The sequence below is a fragment of the Bufo gargarizans genome, chromosome 3 (assembly GCF_014858855.1).
Source record: "Bufo gargarizans isolate SCDJY-AF-19 chromosome 3, ASM1485885v1, whole genome shotgun sequence".
NCBI lineage: Eukaryota > Metazoa > Chordata > Amphibia > Anura > Bufonidae > Bufo > Bufo gargarizans.
In genome coordinates, this window is record NC_058082.1 from 101,024,634 (window position 1) to 101,032,168 (window position 7,535).

At 42.6% G+C, this 7,535-nt stretch overlaps 1 pseudogene; it reads right to left on the reverse strand.

Annotated features, from left to right (window-relative positions):
* Window positions 1-4,045, reverse strand: part of LOC122931411 — a 30,877-nt pseudogene extending 26,832 nt beyond the window's left edge.
* Between the last annotated feature and the right edge of the window lie 3,490 nt (window positions 4,046-7,535).

Below are 7,535 nucleotides of genomic sequence, written 5' to 3' on the forward strand. Positions count from 1 at the left end.
TCCATAGTCTAAGAGCCATAACTTTTTCAGTTTTTGGGCGATTATCATGGGTAGGGTATGATTTTTGCGGGATGAGATAACGGTTTGATTGTTACAATTTTGGCGTAGATGCGACTTTTTTGATCACTTTTATTACCTTTTTTGGGAAGTAAGGTGGGCAAAATTCCAATTTCATCATAGTTTTTAATTTTTTATTTTTATGGCGTTCACCGTTCGGGTAAAGTAACATTACCGTTTTATAGATCAGGTCGTTACGGACGCGGCGATACCAAACATGTGTAGGGAATTTTATTTTTTTCATTTTTAATCAGTGATAAATGTGTTTTTTGATTTTTACTTTATTTTTCACTTTTTTCACTTTTTTTTTGACCCAGACCCACTTGGTTCTTGAAGATCCAGTGGGTCTGATGTCTGCATAATACAGTACAGTACAATATATATAGTACTGCACTGTATTTTACTTACACTGAACAGATCTATGCTTTCAGCACAGATCTGTTCAGCACCATGGACAGCAGGACGCCTGAGAAGGCGTCCTGTTGCCATGGGAACCTTCCCCGTCTGCTCAGTAGTGGCCAGAACTGCGCAGACGGGGAAGGGTAAGGACGGGGCTTGGGGGGGCTGCCTGGAAGCTCTCTCCCTCTCCATTCGGGGGACTGCAAAGGCACAGCAGCCCCCCGATCGGAGAGGGAGGGAGCTCCCTCTTACTGTTAACCGTTTCCATACAGCGGTCCGTACGGACCGCTGTATGGAAAGGGTTAAACGGCTGACATCGCATCACCGATGTCAGCCGTTTATACCAGGGTGCCAGCAATGTGCTGGCACCCTGGTATACCCACTAGACGCCAACGATTACGCAATGGGAGGCGGGCGGGGGATCGCGATCCCGCCTACCGCACCGCCCGCCTCCCGCACCGCCCGCACCGCCCGCAACCCTCCCCCTGCACCTCCCACCGTGCTCGAACAACTCAGGGGTGCAGGGGGGAGGGATACAGGAAACAATTTTTAATCCTAAAGTTTCTGATCCCCGCGGTCAGGGACCGCGGGGATCAGAAACTGCAGAAATCGCAGCAAACCGCAGGTCTGAATTGACCTGCGGTTTGCCGCGATCGCCGACATGGGGGGGTCACGGGACCCCCCCGCGCATTTAGCCTAGGTGCCTGCTCAATGATTTGAGCAGGCGCCGGGTTCCGATCACTGCCAGCCGCACGGCAGTGATCGAAAATGCACAGGGCGTACATGTACGCCCTGTGTCCTTAAGTACCAGGGCACAAGGGCGTACCTGTACGCCCTGTGTCCTTAAGGGGTTAAGGACCAGGCCATTTTTTGCAAATCTGACCAGTGTCACTTTATGTGGTGATAACTTTAAAACGCTTTTACTTATCCAGGCTATTCTGAGATAGTTTTTTTTTTCCCGTCACATATTGTACTTCATGACACTGGTAAAATGAAGTAAAAAAAAAAATCTTTTTTATTTATAAAAAAATACAAAATTTACCAAACTTTTGGAAAAATTAGCAAATTTCCAAGTTTCAATTTCTCTACTTCAATAATACATAGTAATACCTACAAAAATAGTTATTACTTTACATTCCCCATATGTCTACTTCATGTTTGGATCATTTTGGGAATGACATTTTAGTTTTTGGGGACATTACAAGGCTTAGAAGTTTAGAAGCAAATCTTTTTACAAACATTGTTAACCCTTTAGGTGTTCCACAAGCATTAATGGCAAATGTAGATAAAATTTCCGAATTTAGATTGTTTGGCAAATTTTCCATTTTAATCCATTTTTTCCAGTTACAAAGCAAGGGTTAACAGCCAAACAAAATGCTATATTTATTGCCCCGATTCTGTAGTTTGCAGAAACACCCCATATGTGGCCGTAAACTACTGTATGGGCACACGGTAGGGCGTAGAGGGAAAGGTGCGCCGTGTGGTTTTTGGAAGGCAGATTTTGATGGACTGGTTTATTTGCACCATGTTCCATTTAAAGCCCCCCTGATGCACCCCTAGAGTAGAAACTCCATAAAAGTGACCCCATCTAAGAAACTACACCCCTCAAGATATCCAAAACTGATTTTACAAACTTTGTTAACCCATTAGGTGTTACACAAGAGTTATTGGCAAATGGAGATGAAATATGAGTATTTAAATATTTTGGAAAATTTTCCATTTTAATCAATTTTTTCCAGTAAAAAAGCAAGGGTTAACACCGAAACAAAATGCTATATTTATTGCCCCGATTCTGTAGTTTGCAGAAACACCCCATATGTGACTGTAAACTACTGTACGGGCACACAGTAGGGCAGAGAGGGAAAGGTGCGCCATTTGGTTTTTAGAAGGCAGATTTTGCTGGACTGGTTTATTTACACTATGTTCCATTTAAAAGCCCCCCTGATGCACCCCTAGAGTAGAAACTCCATAAAAGTGATCCCATTTTGGAAACTACAGGATAAGGTGGCAGTTTTGTTGGGACTATTTTTAGATATGATTTTTGGTTTATCTATATAACATTTTTGTGAGACAAGGTTACCAAAAATATAAATTCTGAAATTTCATCTCCATTTTCCATAAACTGTTGAGGAACACCTAAAGGGTTAATACAGTTTGTAAAATCAGTTTTGAATACCTTGAGGGGTGTAGTTTCTTAGATGGGGTCGCTTTTATGGAGTTTCTACTTTAGGGGTGCATCAGGGGGGCTTCAAATGGGACATGGTGCCAAAAAAAAGGACATCAAAATCTGCCTTCCAGAAACCATACTGCGTTCCTTTCCTTCTGCGCCCTGCCGTTTGGTCATACAGCAGTTTACGACTGCTTTAAAGTTTGGTCCCATGATTCTAACTTTGAAGCCAGTAGACACAACACCAGAGAACACTCATACAAAAGCATAGAATCTACCCTTATCAGTTGTGGGCACCATCTTGGATATGTACATCATCAATGGTCCTTTAGGATCACAATTCTTAATGCCCATGGCGGCTTCATCATCAGGAGGTCCCCTATACAAAAGTTCACAACGGTACTTCTGAGCAGTCACAGGTGAAGGCAGATGGATGGGGATCATTTGAAGCAGAGCGTCACCAGCAGGAAGCCAGCGTCTCATAACAGCCTTAAGCAAAGTTTTTCCCTCCTTATCCTTGTCTTCACTGTCTAGCTTAACGTCCAGTTTCTCAATCAGCTTTGCAGTCTCTTCTTTCTTGAAGTTCATGATGGCATCAAAAACCTTGAAAATTGGGTCCAGAATTAGCCAACTAAAGGTTCTTGGCAGCTTTTTGCCATCAGCATTTGTGGCGGACTTGCTGAATTTGCCATTAGATGGGTCAAAATACCTGTCACCCCATAGCTTTTTCATCATGTCTTCCACTTTCTTTGCCCGATCTGATGGTGATAATTGTCCTTCTCCCTTTGAAGCAAACTTTGCTACGTACATCTCAGCAAACTGTTTCAGGGTAAAAGCCCAGCCATGCAACCCAGAGTCAAAACCAACAGTACCAAGAACTGGGTCAATCATTATGTTCCCCATTGGGCGAGTTTCTCTCTCACCGTGAGTGGAAATGATTACGTTCACATTTTCGACAATACGTTGGAAGGTCCGGAACAGCTCCTCTGGTTCAAGCTGGAGTTCCAGAAGAGCACGATCCATTTTGTTCATCATCAACACAGGGCGGATACTCTCTGCAATAATAGCCTGGTGGAGCACAGTCTCAGTTTGTACACACACCCCAGAGACGCAGTCAACAACAAGTAAAGCTCCATCAGTAACACGGAGAGCAGCAATGACTTCAGAGGAGAAGTCAAAATGGCCAGGAGAGTCGATCAAGTTGATGAGAAAACCAGTGCCATCTTTGCTTTGCTTGATGAAGGCCAAGTCGTTTTCTGAAAGCTTGTAGAAAAGGGAGATGACCGTAGACTTGATGGTGATGCATCGCTCCTGCTCATCCTTACGAGTGTCAGTAAACCTTGTTTCACCAGCACGAGCAGAGGCAATAATGCCAGCCTTACACACCAGCGAGTATGTCAGGGTGGACTTTCCATGTTCCATGAACTTCAGCATTCTGGCAGATGTCGGTGGATTCTCTGCACGGGAAAAGGCTGGAGTGGACTGTCTGCCTCACAGCAGACAAACAGGTGGAAGAGCATTTATCTAGGGTTTTATCAGGGTTTCTAACGGTCATTTTCAGACTTGCTGAATGGGTACATTGAACAGGTCTCATGATGGGGTTTGTAAGTATTTTTTTTTGTCAGATGAAAACCAGAAACCAAAGACTGTAGTCCCAGTGTGAGCTCAGAATTAATAGTTGAGGGCCCCCTATCCAGCCCACTTTACACAATGAAGGGTAAAGCCTTGACCGTCAAGCTTTAGAATTCATAAGTCCAGATGACATCTCCTGCAACAAGAGATATCACAGAACTAGAAACAGGCCTTATCCACATAACAGGACCTAGTCAATGATCTCCTTCCCAGCAAGCTGCAAAGCTGAAGTTGGAGGGATAGCAGACCCAAACAGACAAAGAGATCTCTTTAAGTGCAGCAGCAAAATAGATGTTGGGCATGGGCAAAACAGATACTAGGCTTGACTACAGAGAGCACATGCTCTCATCAGAAATGGCAGCAGCCGCAATGGTGGACCCAAAAGTAATAGCCAGGAGTAATAGCCATATAGCCATACAAGCTGCCATTGATTTAGGCCGGCAGAATGCTGGTCATGTCAACATCGCTGTCAGCAAACCCATCAAAGGCACTATCTGTAGCAACAAACATGAGTGGAAGTAGCGGTAAGTGCTTCCTCCTGCCTTACATGCTCCTCCTCTTCCAGTTTGTGGATTTATGACAAATAAGGATTTAATGTTATATATTCCCTAAGTATTTCACTCATTCACTTTGCCTATATGCCAGCTTTATGTCAGCATCATCACTTTTAAGTTATGGAACACCAATGAATCTTCTCTGAAGAAAATATTCATTAAAGTCAGTTTATGACATAAAAATATCCTATTTTGTAGAATGCTCTGCAGGGTTATATACAGGTCCTTCTAAAAAAATTAGCATATTGTGATAAAGTTCATTATTTTCTGTAATGTACTGATAAACATTAGACTTTCATATAATTTAGATTCATTACACACCAAATGAAGTAGTTCAAGCCTTTTATTGTTTTAATATTGATGATTTTGGCATACAGCTCATGAAAACCCAAAATTTCTATCTAAAAAAATTAGCATATCATGAAAAAGTTCTCTAAACCAGCTATTAACCTAATCATCTGAATCAACTAATTAACTCTAAACACCTGCAAAGATTCCTGAGGCTTTTAAAAACTCCCAGCCTGGTTCATTACTCAAAACCGCAATCATAGGTAAGACTGCCGACCTGACTGCTGTCCAGAATGCCATCATTGACACCCTCAAGCAAGAGGGTAAGACACAGAAAGAAATTTCTGAACGAATAGGCTGTTCCCAGAGTGCTGTATCAAGGCACCTCAGTGGGAAGTCTGTGGGAAGGAAAAAGTGTGAGAAGAGGTGACCGGACCCTGAGGAAGATTGTGGAGAAGGACCGATTCCAGACCTTGGGGGACCTGCGGAAGCAGTGGACTGAGTCTGGAGTAGAAACATCCAGAGCCACCGTGTACAGGCGTGTGCAGGAAATGGGCTACAGGTGCCGCATTCCCCAGGTCAAGCCACTTTTGAACCAGAAACAGCGGCAGAAGCGCCTGACCTGGGCTACAGAGAAGCAGCACTGGACTGTTGCTCAGTGGTCCAAAGTACTTTTTTCGGATGAAAGCAAATTTTGCATGTCATTCGGAAATCAAGGTGCCAGAGTTTGGAGGAAGACTGGGAAGAGGGAAATGCCAAAATGCCTGAAGTCCAGTGTCAAGTACCCACAGTCAGTGATGGTCTGGGGTGCCATGTCAGCTGCTGGTGTTGGTCCACTGTGTTTTATCAAGGGCAGGGTCAATGCAGCTAGCTATCAGGAGATTTTGGAGCACTTCATGCTACCATCTGCTGAAAAGCTTTATGGAGATGAAGATTTCATTTTTCAGCACGACCTGGCACCTGCTCACAGTGCCAAAACCACTGGTAAATGGTTTACTGACCATGGTATTACTGTGCTCAATTGGCCTGCTAACTCTCCTGACCTGAACCCCATAGAGAATCTGTGGGATATTGGGAAGAGAAAGTTGAGAGACGCAAGACCCAACACTCTGGATGAGCTTAAGGCTGCTATCGGAGCATCCTGGGCCTCCATAACACCTCAGCAGTGCCACAGGCTGATTGCCTCCATGCCACGCCGCATTGAAGCATTCATTTCTGCAAAAGGATTCCCGACCAAGTATTGAGTGCATAACTGAACATAATTATTTGAAGGTTGACTTTTTTGTATTAAAAACACTTTTCTTTTATTGGTCGGATGAAATATGCTAATTTTTTTAGATAGGAAATTTGGGTTTTCATGAGCTGTATGCCAAAATCATCAATATTAAAACAATAAAAGGCTTGAACTACTTCAGTTGGTGTGTAATGAATCTAAAATATATGAAAGTCTAATGTTTATCAGTACATTACAGAAAATAATGAACTTTATCACAATATGCTAATTTTTTTAGAAGGACCTGTATGTTCCTGCTCGCTTTGGAATTAGAGTTTGCTTCAGAAAAATCTTTTTTTAGATAATAATAATGCTTAAAATAGTTTGGTGACATTGAAGAACCTCTAAATCTATAATAGAAACATGAAAATGTTTGTTGCTTTTGGTTGGAGTTTTATTATGTAGCGTCAGGGGCGTAGCTTAAGGCTCATGGCCTCTGGTGCAAGAGTTCAGCTTAAGCCATCCTTCCCTCAGTGTTTTGTGGCAAGGGGCAGGGGAGCACCTAGCCGTTCTGCTGCCTTAGGCATCCCGCATGCCAAATTCTCAACTTAACCCCTTCCCTCCAATCTTACTGTTAAAGACATACGTGGAAAACATTACATACAGCGCTACAAAACAAGGGTAATATAGCACCACATATGTACCGCTTACAACCTGTGACGTTTCCTCTGATATAGAAATTTTCTATTGTCACATCATCTGCATTTTGTGTTCCATGCGATTTTTAAGTGGTGATGTCCTGATTGGGTAAGGTGCAGTTAGTCTTTGTGAGGTCAATCTGTGATGTCACATACAAGGTATATTACTGTGAATTATTAATGTTATTCTTGTGATATTACTCATGGGGCATATTGTTAGGTATGTGACATGTCATTATTTGAATAATGATGTCATAATAGGCACCGTGAAGAAAGTATTTGTGATAGGTTTGTGGTTAATCATCTAATGATGTCAGATTTAGATTTTATTTTATGAGTCTAATATGTCACCTACTGCATTTTTTAGCATTATGTATATGGCTTTCATCCAAGGTAATTGGACTCATGCATATCCAGTCTGTCGCCACATGTATTTAAAGGCTTTTCTGGGACAAAAACATTGAAAATGAAGGGCTATTAGTGTCTCATTAGAGGTGGTCAGATCTTCAGAAAGGAGGTGATGCAGT